Consider the following 21382-nt stretch of genomic DNA (forward strand, 5'->3'; position numbering starts at 1 on the left):
CGCCAGGAACAGGAACCCCTCTAATCACTTTGTCTTTTCTTATTGCGCTCAGCAGGGGCTCCATGGCGCAGATGAACAGGATGGGCGACAAGGGGCATCCCTGCTTCACTCCGGACTCAAGGGGAACTCCATCTGTTAAAAAGCCATTAAGAGAAATTTGACTAAAACAATTTTTATATAAAATCTTAATACAATTTAAAAGCATATTAGGGATACCCATTCTTTTTAAAACTCTAAAAAGAAATCTATGAGAGACTCTATCGAAAGCTTTTTCAAAATCTAGGGCTAAAAGAGCTACATTTTGACCCCGGTCTCTGGAATACCAAATTACATCCCTTAATACGTTTAAAACCTCTGAAATACTTCTGCCTGGTACACTACATACCTGCTCAGGCCGGATCAGTTTGGCAATGACACTCCTGAGCCGGTCTGCAACCACCTTAGCAAGTACCTTGTAATCAACATTTAGGAGAGTTATGGGTCTCCAATTCGCTAGAGCACTGCGGTCACCTTTTTTATATATCAAAGACACCACTCCTCTCCTCCACGAAAATGGCAACTGTTCACAAATAAAAACTTCTTTAAAAAGCATAAAAAGGTCCTCTTTTAAAATGTCCCAAAAAGTAAGGTAAAATTCTACAGGTAGTCCGTCACACCCAGGTGCTTTACCCTTAGAGAAACTTTTAAAAACATAAAATAATTCCTCTAAAACAATATCGCGTTCTAAAAACTCCTGGTCTGTAAAATTTAACTTAAAATCGAGATCATTAAGAGCATCAGATAAAAAGGACTCATCTATACACTTTTTACTAAAAAGATGCTTATAAAAGTTAAAAGTAGCATTCAACATTCCCTGCATAGATGTTTCACCCTCTAGATTTGTGATCACTTCTCTTTTATCCATGACTTTTTTGAAGAAGAAGCGAGAGCACTTCTCCCCCTCCTCCAAGTGCTGCACTCTAGAGTTAAAAATAACCTCTTTCCCCTTTGTGTCTATGCAGTTCTGAATTTCAGTTTTTAGGCCAGCAATATCATCTCCCACCTCCACCCCTAGCTCTTTGAATTTAAAAAGTGTTTGTAGTTTGGTGTTAAGATCACTAAAACATCTTTTTTTCTCGCTGGCTTTACGTCTCCCTGCTTTTATAAAAAACATTCTGACTTTTTTTTTCAAAATTTCCCACCAGGTTACCATAGGGGCATCAGAAGGTTTTTGTCGCCGCCAGGCTTGATAGGCTTTACCAAAGTCTTGTCGAATCAGAGGGTCCTCCAGCAGGTAAGTACTTAGACGCCAGAGGCCCCTGTTGACCCTCTGTTCATCCCGGTATTCTAGGTGCACCTCCAAGCCCTTATGGTCAGAAAATATATTTGATGTTAAAACACATTTTACAGGGTTAAAATCATCTGATAGGAAAATAAAATCGATCCTGGAGGACACCCCTCTTCCGGACCACGTGTAACCAGGGTCCGTCGGCAGGAGTGACCTCCACGCATCGCATAATTTAAAATCAGTTATAAAATCTTTCAATAGATGACATGACTTATCCAATTTGCGTAAAGGGTCACCCCCCGCTCGTTGTTCACTAGCACAAAGACAATTAAAATCACTCCCTACGATCAGGGGAGGTGACCCAGTACAGTACAATGGCAATATCCCAAATAAATTAATTCTCTCTTGCTTATCAGGGGGAGCATAAACATTCATTACACGTAGGATAAAACCATTAAATTTAAAATGCACTAAAACCACTCTGCCTGGTACTATTTCTGTGACAGCATTTATTGTAATATTTCTCCCACGACAGAGGAAGCCCACCCCTGCTGACTTGTTGTCGTTGGAGCCAGACCAGATGGAGGGCCCCAGTCTCCAATCTGTCTTGATATCATTATAATTTAGTGCATGTTGTATCCCGCATTCCTGTAATAAACATATGTCAAAGTCAGTGGTTAAATAGAGCAGCCCTACGAACTGGGCTCTTTAATGCCCTCACATTCAGTGAGACAAGTCTTAATGTAGGCATTCATAGGTCAGGGTGGTGGATCTTCCATGAGGACACCTGACTCAAAGCCCTGTATATCAAATTGCTCCAGGACATCCGGGCTAGAGGACCCAAACGACTCGATATTCTGTGAGCTGGCGGTTGCCCCCTCGTAGGTCACGGTTCCCAGCCACATTCCAGGAGACGCTGGGGCTTCGACATTCCGTCTCTTTTTCGGGGCAGACTCCACTAGGTCACTGGTGCAGTCCTCCTCTTCCTCCACCTCCTCCAGGGGGGGAGACTGGTCCATCAGGACAAGATCAGCAACACAGATTTCCTGATGTTCGCCACCTAGAAGCAAAGCCCCCTCATCTGGCTGGCTAATCGCCCTGGAAGATCCTGAGGCCATCGCTGCGTGGTCCCCTGTAGCCAACCGCACAGGGGCACCACCCTCCAGCCCAACAGGATCGGTATCGGGAACCATCGATACGGAGGATACCCTCCCAGAAGGAGGACCCCCCCGCTCCGGTCCATGCGAGGTCCGCCCATCGTTAAGGGACTTCGATGCAGGGGCCGCCCAGAGGGGCCTCCGGCTCCCTGCTCCATCCCAGCCTTCTCGCCCTTCGAACCGTCCTCCGACGCCGGCCTGCCAGTGAAGACCGGTGGGCGCATCGGCTCAGCTTCAGAAGATGCAGCTTCTGCGTAGGTCCTGGTCCTGGTCCTGTTGGGGCATCCTCGGAACATGTGCCCCGCCTCACCGCAGAGATTACATTTCCTCCCAGCGGGACAGTCCTTCATTAAATGTCCGTAACAGCTGCAATTATTGCAGCGGTCTACTTTCCTGCCCGTGCAGGACGTTTGGGTATGACCCATTTGTCCACAGTTCCTGCAACATACTGGCATTCCAGGATAAAATAAGTAGCCTCTGCTCTTACCGATTACGAAGGTTGAGGGAGGGTGTAGCATTCCTCCCACTCCACTAAGGTCCCTCTTTAGACGGGCCATATACCTTCTCTTGCCGCACCAGAAGCCTACCGCGTTCTTCACAGTACCCAGGTATCTCAAATCATCACAATAGCGGGTAAGGTAGGTCGAGATGTCTGCAGCTTCCACAAAGGGGTTCGGGAAATGCACCACGATGGGGATCTCGTCATAAGCATACAAGAGACAAAAGGTTAGTTCATCCAATTCATCTAAGTAGTTTTTCTCGTTTACCTTTTGTACGAGTTGCTGACAGCATCCCTGGCTCTTGAAGGTGATGGTGTAAGTCCCCTTGTACTCGTTGTCCTGGAAGCAGAATATGTCTTCCCGCCGAAACTCCAGAACTCCAAGAAGAATCCTATGGCAGATGTAGTCCAAATTCTTCTCCATCCTCGATGCTGCTCCAACTTCAATCCTCACGGTGTTCCGCATCCGGGCATCACCCGATGAATATGTGAGCGTTGCCGGCATCCTTCACTCAGGAACGTACCGACTCTTCTCTCTGAAAGGCGCAAGCCTTCATGGGATCCCTTCCCGTTGCTCCCGGACTAATCCTTCCTCCCAATAGCAGCAGGGGGGTTAAGTCCCTCCGAAGAGGAACGATCCCCCCAGGCCGAGAGAAAGGGTACCGAGAGCACCTCACAGGCAAGACCACACAGGTAAACCTGATAGATCGTGCCAAAAGGCCGCGAAGCGATAACCAGAATTGGTTTCGAACTACGGAGCCACCCAAGGATCCTGAAGAGTCCATTTGTGGAGATGAGCTCCTGGACTCCCGTTAAGAAGACATGTTGTCAACCTCTAGATCCCTTACATGCCTGCACTTTTCGGCTTGCTGCTGCTGCAATCCACGCGTTTTAGATCTGCATAACTCCACCTCTTTAAACACAGCACCCTCACCCCCTGCTGTTCCCACCCGCCTCAACACCGTTGGAAGGGAGGAGAACCAATTAAGGCGGGGGGTGGGGTGGAACGAGCAGCTGTCTACCCTTAGCAGGAGGGCTGCTGATTACTTACCTCTCCTGCTGCTGCTGGCTGTCCAGCAGCAGACTGAAGGTGGCTGCTGCTGTGCGCAGGTATATAAAGGCTCAGAGCCTATTATGACACGCGCAGCCAGCGTTCCATTGCCACATTCCATCTACTGCAGGCAGGATACCTGGCTGGCTGAATGTCGCTGAGAAGCTCACAGAGACCGCCATAAGCAACAGTTTAACAGAATGCCACAGACTAATCAACCAAACTTTTTGGGTTGGGTTCTCTTTTATAGTCTGCAGGCATTAATTGAAAGAAGTCAGTGTTCCAGCAGAGGGAGACAACGTTTCAGAAAAGGCATTGTAGCAAACCAAAAAAGAAATTTTAAGCGCAGCAGAGTAACCAGCGCACATACCTGTTAGCTCAGGTGAGTTTAAAAGGCTGCTGTTGATAACAAGGGCATTTGCTAAATAGATGGTGTGTGTGCAACAATATACTGAAAGGTCAATTATATTGTGCAGCTTATCTCACCACCTGTAGTTATTTAGGTGAAAGCTCCAAAATGCTTGCCTAATATGTCTGTTTATCCAAAAGGAAGTAAAGAGGGAGAGCTAGAAAGATAGCATTGCGTTACATTACATGGCAATGCAATGCACAGTTGCTGAAGTTGAACCAAAATGAGCTTGTCATCTGGCTTCTGCAACTTTGAACATGAAAAATCCAATGAGGAGAAGAAAAGCAAAGCCAAAGAGTCCATCCCAAAATCCGACAAACAAGCAAAATGAACAAAAAACATTGAATTCAATACTTTCTGATTTTAGAAACTGCATTAAAGAAGGGGTGCACCGGTCCTGGAGATACTGCAATACCAGGTCAATGCGTGGAGTGGACAGAGCAAGCTCTTTTTCCATCTCCCTGTTCTAAAAATCCATTTAATATATGGTCCCCAGATAGGGGACGTATCAGATATTAAACTGATAAGAACAGATAAGGTTTCAACATAAATTTATTCAGATATAAAAAAGTACAAAAACACATTATTCTTATTTACTGCATTAATAGAGCTCTTTCCACAGACATTATTAGTACAAAATAGTATTCCACATGTAAAAACACCATCTTCTATTCGCTTCGTGTTTACCCACATCTTTGACATCTTTCAAATAATAAATATACATTTCGCTAAAAACCATTCTAATACAATCATTGATGGAAATACAGTCACGTTTGAACAACAAAATATTCCTCACTTTCCACATAGCACTTTTTGCACAATTTATTATACACCAGCATATTTTGGTTTGATGTAAAGTTGGGCAATTAAAAAGTCCGTATAAAACATATTCGTGACAAAAGTCTTTCAGACCACAAACCCATTTCAAAAGCACCCCCAGTCTCCGCCAAAGTTCTTGCGCATAAAAACAGTTCCAAAACAGATGTAAAACCGTCTCATCACTTCCACACGAGTCTCTAGGACATTTTGCCCGCGCCGCCAGGCCTCTCCTGTGCTGAAAGTCTCTAGTTGGGAGGCACTGGTGGACGGACATCCAGGCAAGGTCTTTATGAATATTTGCGAGAAACTTTCCAAACACATTCCTCCAGACTCGCTTGGATCTGCTCCAGGAAAAGTTGATTACTTCAGATACTCTTTCTTCCCTTCTCAGATGAGTTATCAATTTCCTTCGGTCTTGAAGAATATCAGTATCCAAGTCTCTTAATTTATAATTTCTACATACTTTCTCTAAGATAAGATGCTTTGGGGGACATAATAAAACAGGCGAAGATAAGGATGGCCGTAGCCATCTCTTAAAAACATAACCACAAGTATATTTTAAAAACAGACTAAAAACACTGTTAGAATTAAGAAGCTTAAAACAGAAACAGAAGAAATTTATATACAAAAACATGCTCAAATCCGGAACATCCTTTCCACCATTTTGATGCCTTTTATACATTTCTGTGCGTTTTACTTTTTCCATCTTCGAGCCCCAAATAAATATAAACATGCAGCGAGTCAGCTTTTTGAGCATTAAGTCGGAGGGAGGGTACACAATTGCAACATATAACATCATTGGCAATAATACAGACTTAATAATTAGAACTTTCCCTTCGATTGACAAACTACGCAAATTCCAAAAGGATAGTTTCTTCACCATTTTCTCCTGGACCTCCCCCCAACTCACAACCCCGTCATTTTCTTTATTAAAAGTAATGCCCAAAATTTTAACTTTATCACACTTCATTTTGACTGCTGGTAGGTCCACTGTATCCCAGGAACCAATTGTCAAACACTCAGTTTTATTAAAATTCAACTTAAAACCTGAAGCCTGACTAAAAAAACTGGTACACCTCACCACCCTCCGGAGGGAAGCAGGATCCGTGCAGATGGCAGTAACATCGTCCATATACCCGAAGACTTTAATTTGGGCCCCCCCTCCACCCGGAACAGGGACCCCACGGATCACTTTATCTTTCCTAATTTGGCATAATAAAGGCTCCATAGCACAAATAAACAGGATCGGGGACAAAGGGCAGCCCTGCTTCACTCCGGATTCCAGCGGTATTTCACCTGTTAAGAAGCCATTAACAGAGATTTGACAATATGAATCTTTATACAAAATCTTAATTAGAGACATGATAAAATCCGGGATCGCCATCTTCTTTAAAACACTAAAAAGATACTTGTGCGATACCCTGTCGAACGCCTTCTCAAAGTCCAGCGCCAACAGGGCTAAATTCTGACCACGATCCCTAGTATACCATATTGCATCTCTTATGACATTTAACACCTCCGCAATACTCCTTCCCGGTACACCACAAACTTGTTCTGGTTGTATCAACTTATCAATTATCATTTTAAGCCGGCATGCAATAAATTTGGCTAATACTTTATAATCCATGTTGAGGAGGGTGATAGGCCTCCAATTTGCAAGGTCCTCACGAGCCCCTTTCTTTTTAAAGATCAAGGACACTATTCCCCTCCTCCATCCCTTGGGCAACCGTTTACACTTAAAAACCTCCTTAAAAAGTGCTAAAAGATCATCCTTTAAAATATCCCAGAAAGTCAGATAAAATTCGACGGGGAGACCGTCTGCTCCTGGAGCTTTGCCCTTTGAAAAACTTTTAAAAATGTTAAAAAGTTCCTCTAAGCTAAAATCCCGTATTAAAAACTCCTGATCTGACATTCAACTTAAAATCTAGGACATTAAGAGCATCTTGTAAAAAGGAATCATCCACACTTTTCTCACTAAAAAGGAGTCGGTAAAAATCAAAAGCCACGTTCTTCATGCCCTGTATAGTGGATTCTTCACCTAAACAAGTAATCGCATCTTTCCTCTCCATTGCTTTTTTAAAAAAGAAGCGTGTACATTTTTCATCTTCTTCTAACTGCTTTACCTTTGAATTAAAAATAACCTCTCTCCCCTTCTGCTCCAAAAGTGTATGTATTTCTGCTTTTAGGCTGACAATGTCTTCCTCCACCTCCAACCCAATCTCTTTAAATTTATAAAGTGTCTGCAGCCTAGTATTTAGATTTGAGAAAAATTGTTTTTTCTGTCTTGATTTCTTCCTCCCTGCCGTGATAAAAAAAAGCCTAATTTTATTTTTAATCTTTTCCCACCAAGACAACATTTTTATATAAGGAGGCCTATGTTGTCTCCATTCCTGGTAGGCTGTACAAAAATCCGACCTTATCTGAGGATCCTCCAGCAGATGTGTCCCCAAACGCCACAGTCCTTTGTTTATTCTCTGCTCTCCTTGGTATTCTAACTGTAATTTTAACATTTTGTGATCGGAAAATAAATTAGACATTAGATCAAACATCACCGGCTTAAAATCCACAGATATAAACATAAAATCGATCCTGGAGGCCACTCCCCGACCGGACCATGTAAATCCAGGGTCCGTCGGTGAAAGAGACCTCCAGGCATCGCATAGCTTAAAATCAGTTTGAAAATTTTTTAGCAGAAAACATGACTTATCCAACTTACGGAGAGGGTCCCCTCCTACTCGTTGTTCGCCGACACTAAGGCAGTTGAAATCCCCACCTATCAGGAGGGGAGAAGACCCAACACAAAATACAGGCAAAATTTCAAACAATTGGATGCGCTCTTGCTTGTCGGGAGGAGCATACACATTAATTATGCGAAAACTAAAATTATTAATATGCAAATGTACTAACATTGCCCTGCCTGGTGTAATCTCTGTAACAGAGGAAAACACGATGTTATTACCACGACAGAGCAAACCCACTCCAGCAGACCTATTCACATTTGAGCCGGACCACACTGACGGTCCCGACTTCCAATCCTTTTTAAGCTCGTCATAATTAATTGAGTGTTGTAGTCCACATTCCTGCAATAAACACACATCAAAGTCTAAAGTCTCTAAATATTGAAAAAGAGCAGCCCTGCGAACAGGGCTCTTTAAAGATCTCACATTCAGTGAGAGGCATTTTATGGACGGCATTAAAGTCAAGGTGGGAGGGAGTCATCCAGAATCATCTTGACCTGTTCAGGACTATGATCCAACAGTGCCTCCAAGATCCCTGACTCCGGGGAAAAGGAAATGTTCATTGGATCCGAGGCAGTGACCGGGTATCCAGCTCCTGCTCCCTGCAGCCACAAATCACCGACACCCAAGGAAACATCCGGTGAATCCGGACAGACATCCGCACGCATCTTTTTCCCGCTGGGTTCAGGTAGGTCACTAGTGCAATCTTCTCCCACTACTGCCTCATGGTCTCTCTTCTCGAGGTCGTCACCTAGGGAAAAACACACTGCGTCCTGCTGGCTCGACACTTGAATAGCATCTGGGGCCTTCGCAGCAGGGCCCACCAGTGCCAACATACTGGGGGCACCCTGCTCCAGCACACCAGAAACACACACATCTTCAGGGGCCATCGACACAGAGACACCCTCCCGAACAGAAGAGCATCCCTGCTCCGGTCCCTGGACGGACCGCCCATAGTCCCCTTTTTGCGGGGGCTTCTTCTTTGCCACCTCCACTACAGAGGGGCCAGTAGAGCTTAGCTCAGTCCTGTCAAGGAGATCCTACCCGACGGACACTGAGGGGCGAGCTAGAGATTGTCTTCGCCAGGGACCCCCAGTTGCCTCTGCATATGTCCGTACCTTGGTTCTCTGGGGGCAACTCCGGAATACATGTCCATCCTCCCCGCACAGATTACACTGTTTCTTGTGAGGACAGTCTTTCGTCAAGTGTCCATACTGGCTGCAATTATTACAACGGGCAGCCCTCCTCTCCTGGCAAGCGTCTTGGGTATGCCCCATTGTGCCACAATTCCTACAATACAAGGGCATACCTTGATAGAAGAGGTATCCTCGGCTCCTCCCGATTGTGAAGGTGGAGGGAGGGTGCTGTGTTCCTCCGACTCCCGTTGGATCCTTCTTTAATCGTGCCAGGAACCTCCGCTTCCCACACCAAAACTTAACTGCATTTTTAATTTTTCCTAAAAAGGACACGTCATCGCAATAGCGACGCAAGAAAGTCAAAATATCCAGCACTTCCACAAAAGGGTTAGGGAAGTGAACCACAATCTGGACTTCTTCATAAACAAATAATAAGGAAAAAATCAAACCTTCCATTTCGTCCATGTGGCTATTTTCGTTCACTTTCTGGACCAGTTGTTGGCAGCACCCTTGACTCCTAAAAGTGATGGTGTAGGTACCTTTCGATTCGTTGTCCTGGAAGCAGAAGATGTCCTCTCTACTAAATCCCAGAAGTCCAAGAAGGATGATGTTGCAAACATACTGGATGTTTTTCTCACAGCGAAACTTCTCCAAAACGTCAATTCGCACTGTATTTCTCATCCGGGGTTCACCCGATGCATATGACAGCACAGCCGGCATCTCTTCCAAAAAAAGTACGCCAACTACGGAAAGAAAGAAAAGGCATATGCCTTTTTAGGGGATCACTTCCCGTTGCTCCCGGACTAAGCCTCTCTCCCTATAGCAGCAGGGGGGTGAAGTCCCTCCGAAGAGGAACGATCCCCCCAGGCCGAGAGAGAGGGTACCGGAAGCACCCAGATAGACAACAACCAAACAGACAAGCTGTAAGATCGAAGCCAAAAGGCCGAGAAGCGATAACCAGAATTGGTTTCGAACTACGGAGCCACCCAAGGATCCTGAAGAGTCCATTTGTGGAGATGAGCTCCTGGACTCCCGTTAAGAAGACATGTTGTCAACCTCTAGATCCCTTACATGCCTGCACTTTTCGGCTTGCTGCTGCTGCAATACACGCGTTTTAGATCTGCATAACTCCACCTCTTTAAACACAGCACCCTCACCCCCTGCTGTTCCCACCCGCCTCAACACCGTTGGAAGGGAGGAGAACCAATTAAGGCAGGGAGTGGGGTGGAACGAGCAGCTGTCTACCCTTAGCAGGAGGGCTGCTGATTACTTACCTCTCCTGCTGCTGCTGGCTGTCCAGCAGCAGACTGAAGGTGGCTGCTGCTGTGCGCAGGTATATAAAGGCTCAGAGCCTATTATGACACGCGCAGCCAGCGTTCCATTGCCACATTCCATCTACTGCAGGCAGGATACCTGGCTGGCTGAATGTCGCTGAGAAGCTCACAGAGACCGCCATAAGCAACAGTTTAACAGAATGCCACAGACTAATCAACCAAACTTTTTGGGTTGGGTTCTCTTTTATAGTCTGCAGGCATTAATTGAAAGAAGTCAGTGTTCCAGCAGAGGGAGACAACGTTTCAGAGAAGGCATTGTAGCAAACCAAAAAAGAAATTTTAAGCGCAGCAGAGTAACCAGCGCACATACCTGTTAGCTCAGGTGAGTTTAAAAGGCTGCTGTTGATAACAAGGGCATTTGCTAAATAGATGGTGTGTGTGCAACAATATACTGAAAGGTCAATTATATTGTGCAGCTTATCTCACCACCTGTAGTTATTTAGGTGAAAGCTCCAAAATGCTTGCCTAATATGTCTGTTTATCCAAAAGGAAGTAAAGAGGGAGAGCTAGAAAGATAGCATTGCGTTACATTACATGGCAATGCAATGCACAGTTGCTGAAGTTGAACCAAAATGAGCTTGTCATCTGGCTTCTGCAACTTTGAACATGAAAAATCCAATGAGGAGAAGAAAAGCAAAGCCAAAGAGTCCATCCCAAAATCCGACAAACAAGCAAAATGAACAAAAAACATTGAATTCAATACTTTCTGATTTTAGAAACTGCATTAAAGAAGGGGTGCACCGGTCCTGGAGATACTGCAATACCAGGTCAATGCGTGGAGTGGACAGAGCAAGCTCTTTTTCCATCTCCCTGTTCTAAAAATCCATTTAATATATGGTCCCCAGATAGGGGACGTATCAGATATTAAACTGATAAGAACAGATTTTTTTCTTTTATCGAAAGCCCGAATTCGTGTACAAAACCCGAGTGCGCTTAAAAAAGTGACAAGTGCCACAAAAAAAGTGCACTAGGATGCTGATCTTCTTGAAACCCTCTCCAAAAGGAGAAGGGTCCCCCAAACCATTCCCCGTCCCTCCGAGCCAGAAGGCCACAGCGAGGAACAGGGACAAATAGCCACCTCCAGCCGGAGCCAGAGGCGACCCAATCTTACCCCCAATACCTGCCCGAGTTCTCACCCGAGCAAGGCACTGGGAGCCAAAGACTGTGCTCCCCTCCCGGAAGAGGGGAGCCAACAACGCTCTCCTCCCGAAAGAGGAGAGCCAGGGGGGTTCAGGGGGGAGCGGAACCTGATGGCCACACACTCCCCCCCTAGACCTGCCAAGAGAGGAACCCGTAAGGGAACCGCATCCCGACAAAATCCTAGTAAGGACGTGGACACACGTGAAAAAGTGGACACACAGTGACAAAAAAAATTAAATAAATAGTGAAGGCTTCACAGTATAATACTGCCCGGACCTTCGAACGGGAATTGAAAAATTCCCCATCCTAAGGCCAGAAGGCCCGGAATAAGGGTGTGTGTGAAGAAAGAAATATTGAAGTGCTAGTGCAAATGTGCCATAAACTCAAGTGGGGTTCCCAATCCCAGTGAGTTAAGGCACCCCAGGGTCACCACTCCTGGGGCACTTCACACTTCGATCTTCCCCGGCCCAATGGCGTCGATCCTGGGGGGGCCATGCTTTCCACCAGATGACTATATTAGCCAACTGGCGTACTAACAAGCGCCTAAGCCCCAGTGTGCATAATGTATCAATCTACTAGGGCGGCCAACATCCAAAACCGCCTTTTCGAAAGATACTACACTTGATCTTAGCCAAAAGGCCGAGAAGCGATAACCAGAATTGGTTTCGAACTACGGAGCCACCCAAGGATCCTGAAGAGTCCATTTGTGGAGATGAGCTCCTGGACTCCCGTTAAGAAGACATGTTGTCAACCTCTAGATCCCTTACATGCCTGCACTTTTCGGCTTGCTGCTGCTGCAATCCACGCGTTTTAGATCTGCATAACTCCACCTCTTTAAACACAGCACCCTCACCCCCTGCTGTTCCCACCCGCCTCAACACCGTTGGAAGGGAGGAGAACCAATTAAGGCGGGGGGTGGGGTGGAACGAGCAGCTGTCTACCCTTAGCAGGAGGGCTGCTGATTACTTACCTCTCCTGCTGCTGCTGGCTGTCCAGCAGCAGACTGAAGGTGGCTGCTGCTGTGCGCAGGTATATAAAGGCTCAGAGCCTATTATGACACGCGCAGCCAGCGTTCCATTGCCACATTCCATCTACTGCAGGCAGGATACCTGGCTGGCTGAATGTCGCTGAGAAGCTCACAGAGACCGCCATAAGCAACAGTTTAACAGAATGCCACAGACTAATCAACCAAACTTTTTGGGTTGGGTTCTCTTTTATAGTCTGCAGGCATTAATTGAAAGAAGTCAGTGTTCCAGCAGAGGGAGACAACGTTTCAGAAAAGGCATTGTAGCAAACCAAAAAAGAAATTTTAAGCGCAGCAGAGTAACCAGCGCACATACCTGTTAGCTCAGGTGAGTTTAAAAGGCTGCTGTTGATAACAAGGGCATTTGCTAAATAGATGGTGTGTGTGCAACAATATACTGAAAGGTCAATTATATTGTGCAGCTTATCTCACCACCTGTAGTTATTTAGGTGAAAGCTCCAAAATGCTTGCCTAATATGTCTGTTTATCCAAAAGGAAGTAAAGAGGGAGAGCTAGAAAGATAGCATTGCGTTACATTACATGGCAATGCAATGCACAGTTGCTGAAGTTGAACCAAAATGAGCTTGTCATCTGGCTTCTGCAACTTTGAACATGAAAAATCCAATGAGGAGAAGAAAAGCAAAGCCAAAGAGTCCATCCCAAAATCCGACAAACAAGCAAAATGAACAAAAAACATTGAATTCAATACTTTCTGATTTTAGAAACTGCATTAAAGAAGGGGTGCACCGGTCCTGGAGATACTGCAATACCAGGTCAATGCGTGGAGTGGACAGAGCAAGCTCTTTTTCCATCTCCCTGTTCTAAAAATCCATTTAATATATGGTCCCCAGATAGGGGACGTATCAGATATTAAACTGATAAGAACAGATTTTTTTTTTTTTTTTTTAAAACCATTCAGGTTGTTGTAAACAACAGTATGAAAGTCCGCCAAAACCTTCAAATAGTTGCTCAACTATAACTCATCATCATGGTTAATCTTTATTCTTTTTATAAATTTATGTTTCCAAAATCAGAGTTAGTATATTTGTGCTATATTACTCTCATGAAGGTACATAAAATTACTGGTACTTTACCAGATGACGCCATTTCATGACCTTCCAAATGCCCTCAGCGTCCAATCCACCACCTCTACTCTTGTCCCATTTATATATAAGGTACAACCTAGATAGAATTAACCGAATACAGTCATTAATAGGTACAGTTTTTCTTTTGAACAAAGCCAGGTTTCTCACATCCCAAAGGCTTTCCATGACACACACCATTATTAACCACAAAATCCTTTCATTCACCTTTCCACATGCACCAATACCAAACATAGCCACTCTCCAGTTAATATAACTCACACCTGCTAATTCCTTACATAGACCACCCACACCTTTCCACACACTATATGCATAATCACAATCCCACATCACATGTCTCACAGTCTCACTCGCTCCACACCCTTCTCTTGGACATACATTCGTTCTGATCAAATCTCTTCTCTTTTGCACATCTCTCACAGGCAGTATATCATGCAAAGCCATCCACACCACATCCTTCTGTTTATTCGACATACCATGCGTACCCAATTTTTCCCATGCATCCGCCACTTCATTAAATCTTAAATCATTAATATTACATTCAATCTCATTTGCTCTCATTTTTCCCATCACCGCTTTTGGTTTCTCAAACTCACACATAGACACAGCCAGCAAATCATTCTTTCTAACAAACCTTTCAATCACCTCATACCACACAGGACATTTAAAAGCCACAGGCACACTTCCATCTTTTTTCACCCAGCATAACCCATACAACATCCATCCAGCCATATATCGCAACATATATGCACCTTTGTTCTTTTTACCCATTAGCACTACCACTGTTTTAATATAATTAAGGCTCAGGAATATTTCAATATCAGGAAAATTCAGACCACCATTCTGATATGTTTTGTATAAATATTCTCTCTTTAATTTTTCCATTTTACTCCCCCAAAAAAAAGTAAAAATTAATTTTTGTACTCTTTTTATTTTTTTGTATGGGGACGGAAAGACCCCAGCAACATAAAGTAATATTGGAAGTATTACTGCCTTAATTATAAGTACCTTTCCATTCAATGTCAACTCACGCATTCGCCAAAAATTCAGTTTCTTCTCTATCCGTAACCCACACTCATCCCAACTTTCAGTACCCTTCAGATCATCATTCAGCAATATACCCAAGACTTTAATCGACCCTTCCATACATGTCACACCATCCATCTTAATCCTACTATCACCAAAACACTTAAAACAACATTTATCCCAGTTTACCCTAAAAGCAGACGCACCACAGAAAAAATCCAATAATAACTTCACTCTACTCATAGACGCAATACTCTCACTCACAATCACCACATCATCCATATATCCCAGCACCTTGACATTCATTCCTTTACTCCCAGGTATTAGCATTCCTCTTATCGCTTTCTCTCTCCTAATCATACATAACAAAGGTTCAATCACACTAACAAACAAAACAGGGGAGAGAGGGCACCCCTGTCTAACACCTGATTTAATCAGGAATTTATCACACAACCAACCATTCACTAAAACTTCACTCGTCACATCATCATACAAACATCTCACACCATCTAGGAACTTCTTAGGGAAACCCATTTTTTCTAACACTTCAAACATAAACACATGCGACACTCTATCAAACGCCTTCTCAAAATCTAAAGCCAACAACATACACTTCTGCTTTCTATCTCTACAGTCTCCCAGCACATCTCTCAACAACAACAGATTATCACTTATACATCTCCCAGGCACAGCACACACTTGATCATCCTTGACAACCTTCCCAATCACTTCACGCATACGGTTTGCTAAAATCTTGCTATACACCTTGTAGTCGGAATTTAGAAGCGTTATTGGCCTCCAATTCCCCAGTTTTTTCTTTTCACCTTTTTTATAGATTAACACAACCACACCTTCTTTCATAGATTCACACAGTTCTCCATTCTCCCACATATACTTACATACTTCCGTCAGATCCGCACCCATGCACTCCCACGCTTTCACATACAACTCTACTGGTATACCATCTTTACCTGGTGTTTTGTTTTTCTGAGCACTGAACACCACCTTTCTCACTTCATCCAGAATCACATCCTCACACAAGTTCTCACATTCATCATTATCCAATTTATCTTCCAAGCTACCTAACACTTCACCCATCAAACCAGAATCAATCCATTTATCCCCATACAGTCTACTATAGAAACCATTCACCTCCTCAATCACACCCTCTCCAGTTATACTCACATCATTCTCATCCAGTAATTCATCCATATCCATTTTTTTCCCATTCATTTTTTTGAAAAAGTATCTGGTACATTTTTCGTTTTTTTCCAGGTGTTCTATTTTGGTTCTGTACATTATTTCTTTCCCCTTTTTCTCAATCACACGTTTTAACTCATTCTTTGCTTCCACTAACAAATCACTCACATCAATCCCAGACATACTGCATTTTTTCAACCATTCAATCCTCATATTTAATTCTTTGAATTTATTTCTATATATGGCAGCTTTCTTGTAGCCCCATTTTCTGAAAAATTTTTGGATTTCTTGCTTCACCCAATCCCACCATTCTAACACACATGCAAACCTGTTTTTATAGTATCCCCACCTTTCATACTTCTTTTTAAACTCACTCATCACTCTTTCATCCTCTAGCAACCTCACATTCAGCTTCCATACACCCCTCCCATGCACAAAGCTCCCTTTCTGTCTGAACATACCCCTCAAACACTCGTGGTCCGAGAAGGGGACCGCACACTGCTTAAAACTAATGCACTCCAGATTTTTGGAGAAAAGCATCCTGTCAATACGTGATTCGATCCCCCCTCTGTCCGCCCTATATGTAGGTGGTGGATTGTCCGACCTTAAAGTAGCGGCATCTGAAAAAGAAAAATCTGAAATTAAATGGGATAATTTTTTCCCGGTTACATCACCGGTTTCATCCGTAACACAATTAAAGTCACCAACAAAAATGGTAGGAATCTTTCCTGGCAAAAATAACTGAACCTTTTCCAAGAGAGCAAGACGCTCCTCTTTTCCGGTAGGACTATAGATGTTAACTATTCTTACCCGCCACCCCCTATATTTCACTATGGCAATAATGCACCTCCCCACCTCCACCACTGTGTAGCTGTCCATGCTGCACTCTGCGTTCCCCAGCAGGATCCCCACACCATCGTTCTTATTTACATTAGACCCAGACCAGATGTGCTGTCCATGAGGCCAGTCCTGATTGTCCGGCACTTCTGATAATCCGCACTCCTGCAGGCAGTAAATATCTGCTCCCAATGATCTGATATACCTGAGCACAGTACACCTGCGTCCTTTAGATTTCATCTGCCTCACATTTAAGGATAGGACATTAAGTGAAGCTTTGGAAGCCATATCAGAACTTTCTTATGGAGATTTCTACATGTCCCCCATTTCTGTATCAGCCTTGTCCTTCTGGGGGCTGGCAGCCGGACTGGTAACAGGTGAGGGCAGGAACCCCCTCTAAAAAATCGCAATCAGGGGAGAAAACCAAGTCTGGATAAGCCCGCTCACTCATGGGACTTTCACTGCCCTCATCTGCATAATGATAAGCGAGGCGGGGTTTCTTCACAGCATTCCCCCTGGTCTCTTCAGAGGACCTTGCTGCTGCTGTGAAATCCCCCTGCTCCTTTATTTCACACTTAGTGCCACTGGCACTGACACTCTGCTCCTCCTCATCATCTGCCTGCAGCTTGTCCCAGGAGACATGGGGCGTTCTGCTCAGTGCCTCCTCCATATCTCCTTCACCACAGGCAGACACAAGTACTGGGAGTTGCTCGCTGAGCTCCATGTCTAGCTCCGCCCCCTCCGACGTCACTGGCTCTGTAGCTCCGCCCCCCACTCTCACTGCAGATGCAGAGGCTGCTGCTGGAGCGCTCTGAGTCACAGGGATGGCAGCACTCACAGGTGTCAGATTCAGCAGCTGATTGCCTGAGGGCAGCTGATTACCTGCAGCTGAGGAGGCAAGTAACTCTTCGCTGACAATGGAGTCAGCTCCATGAGGTCGGCTCTGCTGCAGAGCATTGCTACCAGGCATTACAGGGCTGGCAGAGGCAACCTGGGCATACAGCCTGGCTCCACCAGTGCGTGCCCTGCAATCCCTGTACACATGTCCAGACTCCCCACAGCCATTACATACAACAGGGTTGGGGCAGTCCTTTGCACGGTGCCCAGGTAGATTACATTTTCTGCAGAGCATTGCTTCAGGGCAGTTCTCCTGCATGTGGCCATAGGAGTTACATTTGCGGCAGTAAAAGGGGGCTTCAGGGAAAAATAAATATCCATTATTCCTGCCAATGCTGAAATTTAAAGGGGGATAGTGGAAACCCCCAGGGCCCTGAGGGTCTATCCCAAAACGGACAAAGAACTTGTGCTTCCCAGTCCACAGTCCAGACTCCATGCTAACTACTCTGTGGGCATACTGTACATAGGAACAATGTCTTTTAAGGAAATCTGCTATTTCTTCCAGGGGGACAAAGGGATTATGCATGAAAACGACTAAGGGTATGTCCCCTCTGGAATAAAGGACTGTGAAAGTAAGTCCTGAAAGCAAGTCATTGTCAGCATTTTCCCTGAGGGCTCTGTACAGGTTCTGGCATGCACCAACAGAAGAAAAAACAAGCACATACCGTCCCTCTCTCCTGAATTCCTGCAGGCATACGATCTCCTCCTTCTTTACCTTCAGTATGTCATAAAGCACCATATTGACCAGGTATCCCAGTGAAAAATGCATTCTCTTCTCCTGCGCGACCTCGATCCTGAAACCATTACGGACCCGGGCATCCCCGGTCCCTGCGAAGTGGACAACTACTCCCATCCTTTCCAGGTTCACCTTCTCTCTCCACCACTCCTTTTAGTACAGCATAGCTGTACTAGCCTTTAAATGACCAGACCAGGCATACTGCACTTGATCTTAGCCAAAAGGCCGAGAAGCGATAACCAGAATTGGTTTCGAACTACGGAGCCACCCAAGGATCCTGAAGAGTCCATTTGTGGAGATGAGCTCCTGGACTCCCGTTAAGAAGACATGTTGTCAACCTCTAGATCCCTTACATGCCTGCACTTTTCGGCTTGCTGCTGCTGCAATCCACGCGTTTTAGATCTGCATAACTCCACCTCTTTAAACACAGCACCCTCACCCCCTGCTGTTCCCACCCGCCTCAACACCGTTGGAAGGGAGGAGAACCAATTAAGGCGGGGGGTGGGGTGGAACGAGCAGCTGTCTACCCTTAGCAGGAGGGCTGCTGATTACTTACCTCTCCTGCTGCTGCTGGCTGTCCAGCAGCAGACTGAAGGTGGCTGCTGCTGTGCACAGGTATATAAAGGCTCAGAGCCTATTATGACACGCGCAGCCAGCGTTCCATTGCCACATTCCATCTACTGCAGGCAGGATACCTGGCTGGCTGAATGTCGCTGAGAAGCTCACAGAGACCGCCATAAGCAAGAGAGAAGCACAAGAGGGGGGCTCTGAGGGGGCTCCTACCGGCCGGGCCCCATACTGGAGTCAGGGCAGTCATGCCCTGATGGCGGCCCTGCTGGAGGCTGGAGGGGCCCCCTCTCCCCGCGGACCGGCTGAAAAACCCCAACGGCCCGGTCCTGGTCCGCGGACCGGCGGTTGGGGACCTCTGAACTAATTGACAACTCTGGAGTTGTTTGCACAAAAAACAATGAATGGGAACCGAGCAGAGCTGAGTGGCCAAACTGTGGTATTAGCCCAAAAGTATTGACTGGGTTAGATGCAGAAAAAAATTATTTTGAATTTGCAACCTGGTGGAGGTTAGTATAGATGGACTAATAGAACAAGTCCCACACACTGCTACAAGCCAAAATATTTTTTTTTCAGAGCAAGATGCAGATAAAAATTATTTTGGATTTCCAACCTGGTGTAGGTAAGTATAGATGGACTAATAGAATGATGCTATGCCCAAAAGGTTTTCCTTCACTAGGTGCAGTAAAAAAATTTGCATTCTATACACAGGTGGTGTAGCTTGCAACACAGATAGGCTACTCCACTGACTAACACACACTGCAAGAGGCCAAAAAGGATTTGCTTTGCTAGATTTAGCCAAATGCTGTGAAAAAAACTTGCACAGCACTAGTACAGACCTGCCTGGCAAAAAGTGATAGGAACTGATGTAACCTAGTCCTCAAAAGGACTGCAATCACAACTATTCCCTACTCCCAAGCTATCTGTAGATTTGTGCGAAAATTGGCTTGAAATTAACACAAAGTATAGCGCACACAGCAACAGCAGTGCAGTCTAACACGCAGCTGCAGCAGTGAGAAAATGGTGGTGACGGGGAAAATGGCTGGGTCTTATAGGGCAAGGACATGTGACATACACTGCCAATGACACATGCCCTTGCTTGTGTGAAAAAAAGCAGTTCGCTCCGTGTGTGCGCTGCTGATAGGCTGACAGATTGCACCTCCCTACTGTAAATGCGGGAAAGAGAAAAAAAAATGGAGATCTTCATTATTTATGCAGAGATCCATCCCCTGCCCCCCCCCCACCCCACTGTACACTCAAACTGCGTATTAACATTAATTTTCATCATTACTGAGAAAAAATCCAGTTATGATTTTGGTGCACGAACAGTTATCGAACATAACCTCGAACAGCCGAATTTTTCTCAAATTGTTCGTGTTCGCCGAACGGCTCGAACACCGCCCAAAACAGCTCGAAGTTGAGATTGGCGAACAGTTCGAGTCGAACACCGCTCCTCTCTACTGAAAAGGAGTCAGCCAAGTCCTTGTGGCATAGCTGTGGCCTGGCCATACACTATTTGGCTAGCAGCCATCTCTCCCAACATACAGATGAGTTCTCATGTGTTCTGTGGGGAGGAGGGTAATCGCCTGCCTCTAAGCAATTTGTGCCTAGAGAACAAGGAGCGGGTATTTGAACTGAACATTTGTTAGGGCAGCTAGATTAGCCAGATATTAGCCCACTTTAATCAAACAGAAAACAATGGGACTTGTAATTGTGGTGCCCCTGATGGTTCAGTCACCACAGAGATAGTGCACCTCACCCAGAGGTGTGGAGTCTCCTTCTCTCAGGTGAGGAGTGTTAGAACCTTGCTCTTAGGTTTTTTCCTTTGCTGGTCACATGACCTTGTTGGCCTATATTATCCTGCTCCGCCCTTCTGGCTTTGCTGGACTTCATTGTATAACTACTTTCTAGCTAGCCTGTGCTCTGTATCTAACTCTGTTAGTTTGCTTGGTCTACGGACCTCTATGTTCTATATATTTTGTTTGTTCGTCTGTCTGCTATTATTTCTGTTAGGAGGTGTCCCATTTTCCTCCCAGTCCTTAGTACTTGTAGGGATTCCTTCCCCACATCTATAGGTCTCCGTACAGACTAGCTTAGGACTTTAGCAGGTCTGATCGCAGGATCAGGTTCCCTGTTACATCGTAGGGATTCAGCTGAGTTCTATCGTAGGGACAGATCTCCTCTCTTTCCTTAGCTCTGGTAGCAGAACATAACAGTAAGTCCAGCCTGCAAATTCTCTAAGGAAAGATTTTTCTGTTCCATCATGGTGTCGGTTCAGGATTTGGCTAAACACCTGCAGGGACTCTCTCTGGAGGTGGCCGAGCTCCGTCAGCACGTGAGTAACTGTCCTGGAGCACATTTCTTGGAGCCTAAGGTATGTTTGCTGGATTTATTTTTTGGTGAACACCGAGAATTTTTTTCATTTAAAAATGCTTGCTTATT

At 45.1% G+C, this 21382-nt stretch overlaps 2 non-coding genes and 3 pseudogenes across 2 annotated transcripts; all 5 read right to left on the bottom strand.

Moving 5' to 3' along the window:
• Positions 1-4764: 4764 nt before the first annotated feature.
• Positions 4765-4947, bottom strand: LOC141204279 (U2 spliceosomal RNA). The gene has a single exon (XR_012275237.1). It is a non-coding gene; the product is annotated as a U2 spliceosomal RNA (small nuclear RNA).
• A 6193-nt stretch (positions 4948-11140) lies between these two features.
• LOC141204254 (U2 spliceosomal RNA) lies at positions 11141-11324 on the bottom strand. The gene has a single exon (XR_012275221.1). It is a non-coding gene; the product is annotated as a U2 spliceosomal RNA (small nuclear RNA).
• A 785-nt stretch (positions 11325-12109) lies between these two features.
• Positions 12110-12201, bottom strand: LOC141204440 (U2 spliceosomal RNA; annotated as a pseudogene).
• A 1109-nt stretch (positions 12202-13310) lies between these two features.
• Positions 13311-13489, bottom strand: LOC141204311 (U2 spliceosomal RNA; annotated as a pseudogene).
• Positions 13490-18435: 4946 nt separating this feature from the next.
• LOC141204468 (U2 spliceosomal RNA) lies at positions 18436-18610 on the bottom strand (annotated as a pseudogene).
• Positions 18611-21382: the final 2772 nt, after the last annotated feature.

Source organism: Phyllobates terribilis, unplaced genomic scaffold (genome assembly GCF_046119375.1).
Source record: "Phyllobates terribilis strain yellow unplaced genomic scaffold, ASM4611937v1 Scaffold_134__1_contigs__length_4944459, whole genome shotgun sequence".
In the NCBI taxonomy this organism is placed as follows: domain Eukaryota; kingdom Metazoa; phylum Chordata; class Amphibia; order Anura; family Dendrobatidae; genus Phyllobates; species Phyllobates terribilis.